At 48.9% G+C, this 17,335-nt stretch overlaps 1 long non-coding RNA gene across 9 annotated transcripts in view; it reads left to right on the forward strand.

Moving 5' to 3' along the window:
* The window catches only part of LOC149124360 (uncharacterized), a 41,684-nt gene extending 33,237 nt beyond the window's left edge, over positions 1-8,447 (forward strand). The window contains exons 3-5 of one of the 9 annotated variants that reach the window (XR_016214317.1): positions 2,300-2,507; positions 5,636-5,843; positions 8,185-8,447. This is a non-coding gene — a long non-coding RNA (uncharacterized LOC149124360). The remainder of the gene's footprint in view (positions 1-2,299; positions 2,508-5,635; positions 5,844-8,184) is intronic. The other 8 variants (XR_016214313.1, XR_016214315.1, XR_016214319.1 and 5 more) reach the window with 8 other exon arrangements.
* The last annotated feature ends 8,888 nt before the right edge of the window (positions 8,448-17,335 follow it).

A 17,335-nucleotide genomic window follows, 5' to 3' on the forward strand; every position in this document is an offset into this window, starting at 1 on the left:
AGCAGCGCCTGTCGGTTCCTCTCCACGTGCCTCTGCCGCAGCTTCCTCCACCAGCACTGAATGACCCAGGCTCTGAGCGCCGCGTGCAGGAGCGTGCGACGAAGCAGCGTGCCGCGCCACCACGCCTGGATCTTGGTGCTTAGCGCCGCAGCATTAGGGGGCAGTGGCTTCATTTTGGCAGGGAAGAGAGTTGCAAGGAAAAGACAGGACACTCAAACACTCTCGACCCACCCTAGAGCCAGGATGTCCCAGGAAGGGGCCCCATCTGCTAGCAAAGCTGCATCCTTGGACATAAGGTTCAGGAGCAGCGGAAAGGGCAACGCTGGACCCGGGAGTCCAGGTCAGGGCTCGTCCTCTGACTCTCCCTGCCGTGTTGGGCGGACAGTGGACAGACACCCTGACCTCTCAGTGCCCGTGTGCTCATCTCCAACAGCTACACCAGCCCTGGCTTCCTCACCTGGATTTTCCAGGGACCTGACAGGCCAGTCTAGAGCAAGTACCTTGCTCCACCAGGGCCTGCCCTCCTACCTGGGGTCCTTGACCCTCCCTTCAGAGCTCCCGCCTGCCACAGAAGCAGCACCCTTATGCCCCATTCCTCGTGTTCACTTCTTGCTCTCATCCCCTTAACCTTCAGTGAATGCACACATCTGTCCACACATATGTGCACACATGTGCACAGATTTCGAGCTGTGAGTTTGATCAGGTCATGTGTTCCCTAAACTGCCCTCCCCACCTAGGCAGTGTCTGCTCCTCACTGGGGTTTCTCTCCACCCTCCGCCCCCATCTGTGTGCCTCAGTTCCGGGCTGAGAAGCAAACGGGAGGAGCAAGCCCGGGAAGAGTCAGTCCCCACTCACTCCAGCGCTACACAGGACACACGCTTGTCCCGGTTGGCCGGGACATCCTTCTTGAGGGCGGCTGCTCTGCAGTAGGCATTAACAGCACCCCCTTTCCCTGACACGTGTGTCCTGGTCTGGACAGTGACCGACATGGCCGTCCATGCTATGGGCCATGGAGAAGGGAGTCACCACTGCTGGGTGACACAGGTCAGAGCTGTTGGGGGTGGGGCCGCCCCCACCTGGGAGGCTGTGCTGCCTACCTTTGGCTTCGGAGGTGGAGGAGGCGCTGGTGCTTTCTCGATCTTCTCAGGCTTCGGTTTCTGTGTAGTTAACACGGTGTCAGCATCATTGTTCTGTTCTTAGCTCAGAAAGTATTCATTGTAAATGGATTTCTAAAATGTTTGAGCCCGTGTGAGTAACCTACATGTTTTAAGGGATGTAGTGCAGTATTTCAAGAGGGTCACAGCACAAACCAGGGCAGTTCCGCAGAACTGACCTGTGATCAGGAAGAGTGGCCAGGTTGTTCCTGGTGCAGCTGGGTGTCACCCGCCACCCACCCACCTCTCTGTTGCCCCGAGACCTAGGCTTTGGGCTCAGATCCTGAGTAACTGTGGACGTGCACCCTCCCCGGCCTGCAGCTCTGGGGGAACTGGCCGTCTCTTACATAACATTGAATGCTTATGGTGGTTCAGGTCCCCTAAGTTGTCCTTAGTTCGGGGCTACCTGGCTCCATCAAGCTCGGGTCTGGACCCCTGTGGCCAGGGCCCTGGCAGGAAGAGTGGAGGAGGGGAGAACGCGATGATGTCTTCTCCACTCCTATGACTCAGGCACCACGGCGCCCGGTGATGACCATCTTATTAGTAAAAATGTGGACGCTCTCATCTGTTCTTGTCTGAGGAAATGCCCAGCATTTAGCTGCAAATACTGGAAACCCAGGCTCATCGGCACAGAGGTGTGCAGCCAGGCATTGCAGTCACGTGAGTGCAAGCATGAAATTGAGACAAACACCTATTGACAGAACTTAATCATTAATCACATAGATTTCAGTTAAACAGTGGGATCAAATATAGACGAGGAAGAATGTTTGCAGTAAAATTCTTAAACAGGTGCCTCACAGAGGAAGATTTGAGAACTACTAAGAAGCCCACGAAGGACGCCCGGCCCCTTAGTCCCGAGGGCGATGGAAAGGAAAACCCAAGAGATCACCATAGACCCCCTACCCATGGCTAGCATAGGCAGCACTGGGGGCGCTAAATCCTGGCACAGCTAGAGAACAGCTGGGGCTCTCAAACTGCCGGGGGGAGGGGTGTGTGAAAGGTTTGAACCACTCTGGCACTTTCTAAGACAGTGAAATGCGTAGCCTCCCTGGGATGAGCAGTTCCACTCCCAGGTATGGAGATGAGGTGTGAAAACGTGTGATTACAACTACCTGTGCCTGAGTGTTCACAGCAGCTGTGTTCAGCAGGTCAGAGCCGGAACACCGAAAGGTGCGCCAGCAGGCGAGGAGACAAGGCTGTCCGGGCTACTCACAGGACGGAATGAGACTCGGGAATCAGGTGCACACGAATGTACCGAATAACATGGATGCGTCTCAGCAGCGTGGCGCTTGCAGAAAAGACGACCTACAGGGTGACGCCACTGACAGATGCGAGAGCAGGCAAAGCTGCCGTGTGCGTAAGATAACTGGGAAGTATGGTTTGCGTGTAGGATAGGGCCAGAAGAGAGATTTGCGAACAGCACATAGACTAGAAGTCAGCCTTGTTCTGGGAGGTGGTTACTGGAGAGTGTGGAATTGGGAAAACTCATCAAACCAAGATTGTGTTGAGCCACAGGGAGTACTACTGAAGCAAACTGAATTTGTTGAAGAGCAATATGGCCCCTGTTGAAATTTATCCACATGTTCTAGTATGGAAAAAGGGGGATGAGGGAGATATATACAACCAAGTTTAATAGTGATTGTCCTTGATGGGCATGGTGGAATTGGGGGACAGTGTAAGCTCCCTCACTGTGGCCGATTCCCTTGTGTCTGGCCATGTGCAGAGCATATGGGGTTATCAGTAATTAGCCTCAAGGCAGAACAGAACACATAGGCCAAAAAACCTTCCAGGCCTCCATCCAAGGTTCATGTGTCGTCTTCCGCCCTCGAGGGCCTCCAGGTCACTAGGCATGGTTCGGGGCAGCCACTGCAGACGCAGGGTGTCATTTCTGCCTACTCTTGGCAACTGAAAGCTGACTGGAGCCACAAAGTGAATGCTGAGCAGATGGGGTTCTGGTCATGGGGGTGCAGCATGAGGCCCTGGTCACCCCGAGTCACTGAGGAGTGCTTCTGGAATGTGTGGGGGAGGCTGAGGGCCAGGGGACACTGGAGGCAGGTGGAAGATGGCAGTGTGGAATGGGTGGTGGCACAGGGACGGCGTGGGAAGCAGCTGTTTGAAGAGGAGGGTGTTGGACAGTCCCCAAATGCCAGGCTTGCCCCTCCAGACCACTTCCTTTCTATCATGCCCCAGGAATTTTTTATTGCATCTTTCCAGTTGTCTTCAGCAAAAGCATGAATCCCAAGTACTCTGCATATCACTAGCAGAAGTGGGAAGTTCTCTCTGCTATATCTTTATCCATTGCTTTATTTTCTACTTTCTTCTTTTGTCAACAAAATATAGGTGATTTTTTAAAAAAAGATTTATTTGAAAGCCAGAGTTATACAGAAATAGGACGAGAAGCAGAGAGGAGAGAGATCTTCCATCCGCTGGTTCACTCTCTAATTGGCCGAAATGGCTGGAGCTGGGCCTATCCCGAAGTCAGGAGCCAGGAGCCTCTTCTGGGTCTCCCATGTGGTGCAGGGGCCCAAGGACTTGGGCCATCTTCTACTGCTTTCCCAGGCCATAGCAGAGAGCTGGATTGGAAGTGGAGCAGCCAGGACTTGAACTGGCAACCATATAGGATGCCAGCACTGCAGGCAGTGGCTTTACCCAGTATGCCACAGCGTCGGCCCTGGTGACTTGGTATTGATTCAGCAGTCTTTGTGTGTTTTAGTGATTTACTTATTTTAAAGAATTTCACAGAGATAGAGGCCCTCCATCTGCTGGTTCACTCCCCAGATGGCCGCAACAGCTGGAGCTGCACCCATCTGAAGCCAGGCGCTTCTTCCGGGTCTCCCACATGGGTGCAGGGGCCCAAGGAGTTGGGCCATCTTCTGCTGCTTTCCCAGGCCATAGCAGAGAGCTGGATTGAAAGTGGAGTAACTGGGTCTCGAACCGGCGAGCATATGGGATGCCAGCACGACAGGCTGTGGCTCTAGTTTCTGTGTTTTAATAGAGGCTATCTCTAGGTTCATATGCATTTTGATTTTGGATATGAATGATTTAATGCTATACTATCTTGTGATTTCCACTTTTTTTTTTTTAAAGGAATTTCCTTGTTTTTCATTTATATTGGCTGAGAATCGTTTGGAATTCTGTTTTAGGAATTGAGGCATACTGCCGGTTGCCTCATGAATGGAGGAGATGAGTGTTCTTCTGGGGAAGCTGCCACTTTTTAATGTTGACTTTCATTATTTGAAAGGCAGCAACAGAGATTTTACATCTACTGTTTGACTCCCCAGATGACCACAATGGCCAGGGCTGGGCTAGACTGAAGCCAGGAGTGACTCAGGCCATCCTCTGCTGCTTTCCCAGCTGGATTGGCAGTGGAGTAGCCAGGACTCAAAGTGACGCCACAATGCTAGGCCCCCTGGGGTAGCTCTGTAGGAGGCTACTCAGCCCAACATGGCCTTCTGGATCTTTGCCTTTACTGTTCTTTCCTGAAATGTACACATGACATCTGTCACTGTGGCAGCCATTTTGAGAATATGAGGACAAGGGTCCAGTCACAAGCGTGGGAAAGCAGCAGAAGAGGCCTGGACACCAGGCAGAGATAACCCGCATCTAGGACAAAAATAATCCTCTAATTAGAGTCACTGTTGAGTAGGTTTCTATTATTGTAACCAAATACAATTGCTATAAAAATTAAACATTTTTTAAAAAATTTAGTATTTGAAAGAGTTACACAGAAGAGAGGCAGGGAGGAGGAGAGGCGGGGGGCGGGGAAGATCTTCCATTTGCTGGTTCACTCTCCAGTTGGCTGCAGCGACCAGAGGTGGGCCAATACGAAGCCAGGAACCAGGAGCTTCTTCCAGGTCTCCCATGTCCATGCAGGGACCCAAGGACTTGGGTCATCTTATTCTGCTTTCCCAGGCCACAGCAGAGAGCTGGATTGGAAGTGGAGCAGCCGGGACTTGAACCGGCACCCATGTGGGATGCCAGCACTGCAGGTGGCAGCTTTACCTGCTACACCACAGCGCCAGTCCCATACATCTTATTTTTATATTTAACACACTTCATTGTTAATGAATCTTCTACAATTTTTTTAAAGACTTATTTGAAAGTCAGAGTTACAGAGAGGAGGAGAGGTGGAGAGAGGTCTGCCATCCCCTGGGTTACTCCCCAATGGGCTACAACAGCTGGAGCTATGCTGATCCAAAGCAAGGAGACGGGAGATTGATCCAGGTCTCCCACATGAGTACAGGGGCCCAAGGACTTGGGCTATCACCCACTGCACTCCCCAGCGATAGTAGAGAGCTGAATCGGAAGTCGAGTAGCTGGGACTCGAACCGGCGCTCCTATGGGATACCGGTACTGTAGGCAGAGGCTTTATCCGCTCCGCCACAGTGCCAGCCCCCAACATCTGGAACAAATCGTTAGCTGTTTTCCCTTCTTAAAGCAGGCAAGAACTTTCCCCCAATTCCTTTTCCTCCTCTCTTTAGCAGTCTTGCACGCTGTTGTCCTCTTGACTGTTCCTGGGAACGGTCGGATCGGATTGAAAGACGGCATTGTCCTGACGTGTCTTCACTGCAGCCCTGTTGAGCCCGCGTGCTGCTGGATTTCCTGTCCTGGAGCTCCTTGTACGGTGGCTGGCTTGGGTCAGTTCGTGACACTTTGTGTATTTGCTCTCACACTTGGGCAACTCTTGGGGTGAGTTGATCGTTTTGTGCTTAGCCGTTTCCTGATAAGTGGGCTGTTTTCCGTTCTCTGCACCCAGCGTGGCCGCTTAGACAGCTGAGGTCACCTGGTGAGTGCCTTGGAGGGAATCTCTGGGTTTTAGTTCCTTTCACCGTTTCCATACTTGATCCTCAGCAGTTGGGATGGTGCTGTAGCATGTTCTAGACTGTTTTCCATCATCTGGACAGGGCTGGCTGACAGTCTTCCATGTGTCTGTCTCGAAATTTTTTTTTTTTTTTTTTTTGACAGGCAGAGTGGACAGTGAGAGAGAGAGACAGAGAGAAAGGTCTTCCTTTGCCGTTGGTTCACCCTCCAATGGCCGCCGCGGCCGGTGCACTGTGCTGATCCGATGGCAGGAGCCAGGAGCCAGGTGCTTTTCCTGGTCTCCCATGGGGTGCAGGGCCCAAGCACCTGGACCATCCTCCACTGCACTCCCTGGCCACAGCAGAGAGCTGGCCTGGAAGAGGGGCAACCAGGACAGAATCCGGCGCCCCGACTGGGACTAGAACCCGGTGTGACGGCGCCGCTAGGTGGAGGATTAGCCTAGTGAGCCGCGGTGCCGGCAGGAAATTTTTTTAAGATTTATTTGAAAGGCAGAGTTAGGCAGTGAACTGAGAGGGATGGAGAGAGGTCTTCCATCCAATGGTTCCCTCCCCAGATGGCCACAGTGGCCGGAGCTGCACCAATCTGAAGCCAGGAGCTTCCTCCAAGTCTCCAATGTGGGTGTAGGGGCCCAAGGACTTGAGCCATCTTCTGCTGCTTTCCCAGGCCCCAGCAGAGAGCTGGATTGGAAGTGGAGCAGCCGGGACTCAAACCGGTGCCCATACGGAAGGCCAGCACTGCAGGCTGCAGATCGACCCTTCTCAGATTTCTTAAAAGCTCTCACCAAGGGTTGGCATGTGCTGTAGCAGGTAAAGCTGCCACCTGCAGTGCCGGCATCCCATTCATGCGCCAGTTTGAGTCCCAGCTCTTCTACTTGGAATCCAGCTTTCTGCTGGAGCCTGGAAAAGCAGTAGAAGATGGCCCAAATCTTTGGGCCCCTGTACCTGTGTGGATGACCTGGAGGTAGCTCCTGGCTTCAGCTCGGCACAGAACCAGCCATTGTGGCAAACTGCAGAGTCAATCAGCAGATGGAAAACCTCTCTCTTGACCTCTCCTTGGCTCTCTTGTGTAACTCTGACTTTCAAATAATTAAAGATGCTCTCCCCAAAGATACAAACTGTGTCCAGCAGCGCACTGGGTGCTTTGCAATTCCTTCACCAGGGTGCACTTTATACCACACTGGAACCTCAGAGCTGCAACTGTGGGAGGCTGGGATGGCAGCGGGTGGGCTCACAGGCAGACATCACATGGACCGGGCCTGGCCAGGTGTCTGCAGGCCCCGCACAGCTCCTCCCTGGAGACAGACCCTCTTGCCAACTGCCCAACTCCACTGGGCACATTCCAGCCCTGCCCTCTCCATCTGCCTCCCAGCTTGGGGGGCTTGGCCCAGCCTCCACCCATTTTGGAGTGCTGATTTCTTTTCCTTCAGTCTTTTCACACATGCTGTCTTGGGGACTATGTGTCATTTCACTCCCCACTGAAGGTCTTTCCCTATGTTTTAGGTCCTGTTAGAAATTTTTATTTTAAAGATTTTATTTTATTTTATTTTAAAGATTTTATTTTAAAGATTTGTGAGGGTCGGCCTTGCAGCTAGCAGGTAAAGCTGGTGCCTGCAGGGTCAGCATCCCATATGGGCACCGGTTCAAGTCCTGGCTGCTCCACTTCTAATCCAGCTCTCTGCTGTGGCCTGGAAAATAGTGGAGGATGGCCAAAGTCCATGGGCTCCTGCATAAATGTGGGAGACCTGGAGGAAGCTCCTGGCTTCAGATCAGCACAGCTCCGGCTGTTGGCGGCCAGTTGCGGAGTGAGCCAGTGGATCAAAGACCTACCTCTCTCTGCCTTTCCTTTTCTCCGTGTGACTCTTTCAAATAAATAGATCGATCTTTAAAAAAACTTTTTTTGTGTAAAGACAAAGAGAACCAGAGATCATCTGGTTCACTTCCCGAACGGCCACACCAGTCAGGTCTGGAGCAGGGTGACTCCAGGAGCCAGGAGCTTCATCCTGGTCTCCCATGGGGTGCACGGGCCTACGGACTTGGGCCATCTTCTGCTGCCTTCCCAGATGCATTGGCAAGGAGCTTCTGGGACTGGAAGTGGCACTCCAATGTGGGATGCCAATGGTGTAACTCACTGTGACACAACACCCGCCCCATGAGAGATGTTTTTTGTGTTTCCTTTTTCTATTCTTGTGACTTGGGAATGGACATAAAAGGACTGAGCCAGGGGCTGGCGCCAGTTCTAGTCCCGGCTGCTGCTCTTCCAATCCAGCTCTCTGCTGTGGCCTGGGAAAGCAGAAGATGGCCTTGGTCTTTGGGTCCCTGCACCCGCATGGGAGACCTGGAAGAAGCTCCTGGCTCCTGGCTCCTGGCTTTGGATCGGCGCAGCTCCAGCCATTGCGGCCACCTGGGGAGTGAACCAATGGACTGAAGACCTCTCTTTGTTTCTGCCTTTCACGGTCTGTAACTCTACTTTTAAGTAAATAAATAAAAAAAAAAAAAAAAAAAAAAAAGACTGAGCCAGGCTCATACATTCTGGCCCATTTCTCTTGGACATCTACAGAATTCCCACACGCTGTGTTCTCCTGAGGTTTGGGGTAACTTCACCGCTGAGGACTATCTGCAATGGTGGTTTGTGTCCATTTTTCCAACTGAAAACGTAGCTTCCTCTACTCCTGCACATCGTTTTCTTCCCTCCTCCTGAACAATCCTGTGCGTGCATCACTAGGCTGGAGCACAAGGTCCACGGTCCTCGGGCACACAGTGCCGGGGAGGCTCCCGGGAGGGTGCGGGAGGCCCACAAGGAGCCCAGGCTGGGGGCGAAGTGAACCACCCAGGGCTGCGCGGTCAGCTCCGTCAAGCGCATCGTGGCCAGCCGGGTGCCCACCCATGGCCTGGGGTTAGCCATCCGCTCAGGCTGGACCAAGCGGGAGTATACACAGATCAGCTGACCAGTGAGGGCTGGGAGGAGTGTGGGGTGGCCTGGCCCAGGGCTGGAGGCCGAGCCAGATGAGAATGGCATCCATGGGGACGTGGCGCAATAGCGTGGAGCCCCAACCGGGAAGGCTGGGGACAGCCTGGATGGCTGTACAACCCCTCCAGCCTGGGGCAGAGCCTGAGCAGGTAGGTGGGGCAGCACTGGCAGCAGAAGCTTAGTTAAAAAGAGAAGCTGGATCACATACACGTGTTTCTTCTGAATACCAGGAACCAGATGACCAGACTTAAGGGGGAAACCAGAGGGAACTCCTGGACCGTGTGCTGGGATTGGAGGCAGCCGTGTGAACATAGCTTGCAGTGGACGCTGAGATGCGTGCGCAGGTGAGGGTGCATAGATGCCGCGTGGGTAGGAGCTCACCAGCTCTGCCACGAGTGGGACTGAGAGCAGCGGTCACCCACTGGCACAAGCCCCGCCACGTCACAGTTGGACTTTTAGATGCCATTTTCCCTGGGAAGGAAGCAAAGGCCAATTCCCAGTCCAGGGCAGTGAAGATGAGCCTGGAGCGTGGTTTTGTGCCAGAAAACCAGCTAGTGCTCCAGGAGCGAGGCCAGCATGTCCAAGAGACGCAGGGACAGGCCAAGAGGCCCTGGCTGGCCAAATCGGAGTCATTTCAAGCAGTACAGTGTGAAGAGGTCAATGTTGCATAGCCACTGAATACTAGGAGAGGAGTGAGTAAATAATTAAAAGGGCTGAGGATGAAGATCTCTGCCATTGCTTCTTACTACAGAGAAGAAAGGAGTGGTCTCATCGTGGAGCAGCCCAGGAGACATCAGCTCCATCAGGTGACAGAGCCGGGTGCCCAAGGCACGGACACAAGTCCTGCACCCCCTGGAGGGCCTGCGAGAAGGCAGAGGCACTGAGAGCTCTCCCTGCGGACACACACATAAGTAGCCATTGAGTCAAGGGCGTCTCAGACCTTGTTAGAAAGACCACGACCAGAGTGACCACACACTGAGGGTGTCTCAAAGTGGGGGGAGGGGTGGGGGGGCTGCCAGGGCAGTGCCAAGTGGGGTTGATAGCCTTGAATGCTTATAATAAAATAGAATGTTACATAAAAAAAATCTCAGTTCCATATCTAGAAACCCAAGGAAGAATAAAGAATAAAGGCAGTAAGATGGGGAAGAGCAGAAATCTGTGAAGTCAGTGACCCAGTGAGCTGGTTCCTGGAAAACTCAGTGGAAGGGCTGACCCTCAGTGGAGTGACAAAGCTGGAGCCACACGCTCCTGTATCCCGGCGGACCCTGCAGATACAGCGGGGCAGTCACAAAGCTGCTGGCCTAGAGAAAACGGACCAGTGTGTCAAGAACCGCAGACCACCCCAAGTCACCCCATGGAAGGTCATTTAAATATACCGTGAAATGAAATTCATAATTTAAAACCCCCTCCCCTAGAGCAATCTCCAGCCCAGATGACTTCACTAGAGTTAAGTGAAACCAACATGCACAGCTTCTTTCAGGAACTAGAAGAGCAGGTAACATTTCCCATTTTTCATTTAACCAGTATAATCCTCACATAGAAACCAGAGAAAAACTACAGAAACACAGACCCACACTTTTCATGAATATAGATGAAAAAATGCTTCACAGATGAATCAAATAATTCAGCAATATATAAAAACAGTTCTGCAGCCTGATGCAGTGGGGTTTATTCCAGGCTGCTTCAACGTCTGAAAATCAACTGATGTACTGCACCAGGTCAACAGGGGAAGAAGGAAAAAAATATCACACGAGTATTTCATTTGATGTGGGGAAAGCATTTGACAAATTAACACTATTGATGATTAAAAAATAAAAAAGGCAGTTCCAAGATGGTGGAGTAGGGAGGGAGCTTACTGCTCTAGCCCAGAAGAAGACAGTTTTAAAAAAGTGGAGAGAGTGTCGTCTCAGGGAGGAGTTAGGGAGAAAATGGCAGAGGAAACTCTATGGAAATTAGAGGGGCATGGTGGACCCAATGTGGAGAGCCTGGGTGCCCACAGCTCGGGACTCCAACAGCCAAGAGCCTATGCACCAGCTCTGGAAAGTGAGGTGAGACCAGACTGAAATAGCCCAGCCACTGGCAAAAAAGCTTCAAGAAGAGCTTAGAGGGAACCCGGCTTGGAGCCCTAGAGAACCTGTTGGGGATAGTCTACCAGCCAAAATAGAGGAGGAAAAAAAAAAAAAAAAAAAAAAAAAAAGACGGGGACGAACATGTTTCTCTCTCCCTAATCATTTACAATGGCATCCTGTAAGAACCTGATAGAGCAGGCACCATATTGGACATAGGTAACAGCTGTTCCAGCTTGTGTCTGTGACCAGGAACCAGCCGAGTGGTGACTCCTGACTTGCTGGGGAGAACTAACAGGGGGCTAGGAGCTTGTGACTGTGTGAGGCTTCTGTACCAGGACTGTGAAAAAAGCTGAGGGTGTGCGGGAGGACCCACAGTGTGGCTGGGACTTTGGGCAGTCACAATGGGAGACCTCACATGCTCAGGGTTTCCTGGTTAGCTTGTGAGAGACATTGCTGGGGAAACTCAGCTTACACTGAGGACTGCACAGTTCCCTTGTGTGGTCCTTGGGACAGAACAGATGAATAGTATACCCACTGGGGCCAGCACTCAGGCACTGGTCTCCTGTGAGGAGAGGAGCTCAGCTGAGGAGAATAAATTTCCTTCTGATTAAAAAGAATTTACCATGCTAAACTTGGGTGTGTCCCCTTAGGCACACCCTGAACCCTGGAGAACAGAACAGAGCTCTCTAGCCAAACCACTACAAGCCTCTAGCTATTCACTGAAAGACATTCCACTTAACTACGGAGTCATAGTACAAAAATAAAAGCTGCCATAGCAAACAAAGAAGAAACCAATGAGTATCTCCACAAATGCACCAATTCAAGAAACAAGAATAAAGATGACAGTTTGATGCCCCTGAAAGAACCCTTTAGTACTAGACTGTGAAGACGATGAGAGGGAAGAAATACAAGAAATGGAATTCAAAAAATTGTTCAAAAGATTACATAGAAGTAGTCAGAAGCAAATGCATGAACTACTGAAATCTGTACAGGACATGAAAGAAAATTTCTCCCATGAAATTGAGATCTTAAAGACGTATATGCACCTAATTACAGGGCACCTGGCTATTTAAAAGAAATGTTAAGGGATTTAAAGGGAGACTTAGACTCCAATACAGTAGTACTGGGGGACTTCTATACTCCACTTTCAGCAATGGATAGATCAACCAGATAGAAAATCAACAAAGAAACAGCAGATTGACACTACAGACCAAACAGACTTAACATATCCACAGAACTTTTCATCCTACAGTTGCAGAATACACATTCTTCTCAGCAGTGCATGGAGCTTTCTTTAGGATTGACCACAAGCCAGGTCATAAAGTAAGTCTTACCAAATTAAAAAAAGAATTGAAATCATACCATGTGTCGTACCATGTATCTTGGAGCACAATGGGATGAAGCTGGAAATTGGCAACTCAGGAATCTCTAGGGCATATGCAAACACTTGGAGACTGAACAACATGCTCCTGAATGAACAGTGGGTCACAGCAGAAATCAAAACTTTCTGGAAACAAATTAAGATGACAATCCAACATATCAAATCTTATGGGATACAGCAAAAGCAGTGTTAAGAGGAAAGCTGATAGTAATAGGTGCCTACATTAAGAAATTTGAAAATAACCAAATAAATGAGCTATCAGTACGTCTCAAGGATCTAGAAAAACAGCAGCAAACCAAACCTAAAACTTGCTTCTTTTCTCCTATAGTTAAAATTAGAGAAGAAATAAACAATTGAATCAAAAAAATATAAAAGATCAGCAAAACAAAGAGCTGTTTTTTTGAAAAAATAAAATTGACACACCATTGGCCCAACTTAAAAAAAAAGACCCTAATCAATAAAATTAGAGATGAAAAAGTAAATGTAACAACAGATACCACAGAAATAAAAAGAATCATCAGATATTACTACAAAGAGTTGTATGCCAACAAACTGGGAAACCCAGAAGAAATGGATTCCTGGACACATACAACCTACCTAAATTGAGCCGTGAAGATATAGAAAACCTAAACAGACCCATAACCTAAAGGGAAATTGGATCAGTAATAAAGACCCTCCCAACAAAGCAAAGCCCAGGACTAGATGGCTTCACTGCTGAATTTTATCAGACATTTAAAGAACTAACTCCAATTCTTCTCAAGTTATTCAAAACAATTGAAAGAGGGAATCCTTCCAAATTCTTTATACAAAGCCAGCATCACCTTAATTCCTAAACCTGAAAAGATGCAACAAAGAGAATTATAGACCAATTTCCCTTATGAACATAGATGCAAAAATCCTCAACAAAATTCTAGCCAATCGAATCCAACAACACATCAGCAAGACCATCCACCCACACCAAGTGGGATTTATCCCTGGTATGCAGGGATGGTTCAACATTTGCAAATCAGTGTAATACATCAAATTAATAAACTTCCGAGGAAAAACCATATGATTATCTCAAGAGATAGAAAGCATTTGATAAGATACAGCATCTTTTCATGATGAAAACTCTAAGGAACTTGGGTATAGAAGGAACATTCCTCACAAAATCAAGCCAATTTATGACAAACCCATGGTCAGCATCATATTGGATAGGGAAAAGTTGGAAGCATTCCCACTGAGATCTGGTACCAGACAGGGCTGCCCACTCTCACCATTGCTATTCAATATAGTCCTGGAAGTTATATAGCTAGAGCCATTAGGCAAGAAAAATAAATCAGAGGAATACAGATAGTGATAGTTTGACTTCCTCCGTCCCAATGTGCAGACTACATGATTCTATATATAGGAGATCCAAAAGACCCCACTAAGAGACTTGAAACTCATAGAAGAGTTTGGTAAAGTCAGTATGAATGTAGTCCTACCATACGACCCAGCCATCCCACTCGTCAGAAATGAAATCAGCAAATAAAAGTTATCTGCACTTCCATGTTTATTGTACCTCAATTCAGAACAGCTAAGACATGGAATCAACTTAAATGCCTGTCAGTGGAAGACTGGATAAAGAAATTATGGGATATGTACTCTATGGAATACTACACAGTGGCTATAAAAAAAAAAAAGAATCCAGTTATTTTCAATCAAATGGATGAATCTGGAAAATCATGCTGAGTGAAATAAGCCTGTCAAAAGGGACAAATACCGTAAGTTCTCCCTGATCTGTGACAACAGAACACCTGAAAGGAAACCTGGAGAAGTGAAATTGACACTATGAGAAGCAATGACTTGAATAGCCTTTGTCTTGACTGTCGAGGAACAGTTTATCTTTCAATTTATTTTTTTTCTACTTAATACCACTGGTCGAACTCTAACATAATTAATCACAGATGTATAAATGCAATTGAAAATAAATCCCAGTTAAGAAAAATGGGAGTAAGAGAGAGGAGCTGTACAGTTCGGCACACAATCCCATGGATTTACCCCTAAGGATAAAGCTAAAAATTGACCATGGGACTCCAAATCCCAGTAAGTTGGGTGGGACTAATGCCATCTTATGTGCTAGTGATCATATTAACTGTGTATTGATCATATATATAGGATTAAATGTCAGCGTGATCACATAAATAAGACCAATTGTCTGGTGATAAGAATAGAATTATAAAAGGCTGCTCCAACGTGGGAAGCAGTCCACACAGCAGACTCAGAATGACCGATGCCCTAAACAGCACTCTGACCTCAGAATCAGACCTTAAGACATTCTGATCCAGCTCAAAAGCCCATGAGAGCATTTCAGGCATGGAAAGCCAAGACACTGTGGGAAAAAATTATCTACATAAAGGATCTCTGTGAGTGAGACCCCAGTAGAAAGGAGGAGTCCTCAAAGAAGGAGGTACTTTCTCTGAAGGGAGAACTTCCACTTTGACTATGGCCCTGTCTAAATACCGACGGAGTTTGTGGACTCAAAAGGCTTCCATAGCCTTGGCAGCTCATGTCAAAAGCCTTTGGTGGTCACTGATGTTATAAATAGGAGTGCCAATTGTTAACAACAGGAATCACTGTGCACTTACTCCCCATGTAGCACTTCTGTCCTTAATGAGTTGCACTATGAGAATTAACAGTAAAGCCTGTTTTCAAACAGTACTTTATACTTTGTGTATGTGGGTGCAAATTGTGGAAATCTTTACTTAGTATAGAGTTGGTCTCCTGAATATCAAGTTAATTAAAAATGAATCTTAATGAATAATGGGATAGGAGAGGGAGTAGGAGGTGGGACTGGAGTCGGGGGTGGGAGGGCAGGTATGGGGGAAAGAACTTCTATATGCCTGAAGCTGCACCTATGAAATTTGTAGTCATTAAATAAAAGCTTGGTTTAAAAAAAAAAAAAAGTTTACTTGAAAGTCAGAGTTACAAAGAGAGAAGAGAAAGAGGTCATCCATCCCATGGTTCACTCCCCAATTGGCCACAATGGCCAGAACTGTGCCGATCTGAAGCTAGGAGCTTCCTCCAGGTCTCCCACGTGGGTGCAGGGACCCAAGGACTTGGGCCATCCTCCACTGCCTTCCCAGACCACAGCAGAGAGCTGGATCAGAAGTGGAGCAGCTGGGACTTGAACTGGTGCCCATATGGGATGCTGACACTTCAAGCCAGGGCATTAACCTGCTGTGCCACAGCACCGGCCCCAAATAAAAGCTTTCTTTAAAAAACAACAACCACCTTGGCTAGCACCGTGGCTCACTAGGTTAATCCTCCACCTGTGGCACCGGCACACCGGGTTCTAGTCCCGGTCGGGGTACCGGATTCTGTCCTGGTTGCTCCTCTTCCAGTCCAGCTCTCTGCTGTGGCCCGGGAAGGCAGTGGAGGGTGGCCCAGGTCCTTGGGCCCTGCACCCACATGGGAGACCAGGGGGAAGCACCTGGCTCCTGATCAGCGTGGTGTGCATACTGTGCTGGTTACAGCAGCCATTGAGGGGTGAACCAACGGAAAAAGAAGACCTTTCTTTCTGTCTCTAACTCTGCCTGTCAAAAAAAAAAAAAAAAAAAAAAAAAAAAAAAAAAAAAAAAAAACCTCAAAAATAGGAACAGACCAGTTTTCTGCTGATGCACACTGCTGGAAGCAGCAGATGAAGGCTCAAATTGTTGGGTCCCTGCAGCTCATGTGGGAGATCTGGATTGAGTTCCTAGCTTCTCTGGCTTTGGCCTGGCCCTGCCACAGCCTTCGTAGAAATGTGAGGAGAGAGAACCAGCAAATGGGAACTCTATCTATCTCTGCCTAATAAAGTAACAGGGGCCGGCGCTGTAGCATAGTGGGTAAAGCAGCCGCCTGCAGTGCCGGCATCTGATATGGGCACCGGTTCGAGACTAGGCTGCTCCACTTCCCATCCAGCTTTCTGCTGTGGCCTGAGAAAGCAGAAGATGGCCCAAGTCCTTGGGCCCCTGCATGCATGTGGGAGACCCAGAAGAGACTCCTGGCTTTGGATCGGCACAGATCCGGCCGTGGTGGCCGGTTGGGGAGTGAACCAGCTGATGGAAGACCTCTCTCTGTCTGCCTCTCCTTCTCTGTGTAACTCTTTCAAATAAATAAGTAAATCTTTTTATATATATAGTTTTTAAAATAGGAGTATAAAGGTATTTCCTCAATTTGAGAAAGAGCACAATAAAACCCTTGCCATTAACATTATACAGCCAGTGAAAGACTCCACATTCTCCCAGTAAAGGGGAATGAGACAAGGATGTCAGCTCCCATTGATCTTTAACACAGTCCTCAAAGCAGGAAAGACAAGAAAACCAAATAGAGGGAAGACAGACCATCAAGTAAGAAAGCAAACTGATGACATAACTGAATACACAAAATCCTCAGTAATCCAGAAAAACCAACCAGATACTGTCTCTGAGACAGGAAGTGTGGTCAGAGAGGCCTCAGGTACAACAGACGAAACCCTAGCTGTGCATACCAACAATGAGAACACAGCCTCACTGATTTCAAAGAGCCTTAATAAAGGAAATGTCTGGTTGTCAATCTAAGCAAGCACACACAGGACTTGTAAAGACAAAATACTGGTGAAAGGAAAAAGTCAGCTACGATCTAAACATATTGAGGGACTTACTGGGCCGTGGCCTGGGAGACTCCACGTGGCACGCACACCAATCTTCCCCACCCTTGAAAGCGAGCTGCCTACTCCGTCTTCTCTGACAACAGCCAGTAGCAGGGGTGGGGGCCTCGCTGCAGCCCTGGGCCTGCCCGTGGGCTCTGGGCTCCCCACTCTGCCTTAGCTGGTCAGGGCTGCAGGTTTCCTGTTGTGTTTAACTGGAGTAGAGCAGCAATCATCTAAACTTTCTCCTTTTCTGGCTAGAAAGAGCTCCGTGTGGTGACAGTAGGGTGTGTGTGTGTGTGTGTGTGTGTGT

Source organism: Oryctolagus cuniculus, chromosome 10 (genome assembly GCF_051225735.1).
Source record: "Oryctolagus cuniculus isolate XC-2025 breed Fujian yellow rabbit chromosome 10, ASM5122573v1, whole genome shotgun sequence".
Lineage (NCBI taxonomy): Eukaryota > Metazoa > Chordata > Mammalia > Lagomorpha > Leporidae > Oryctolagus > Oryctolagus cuniculus.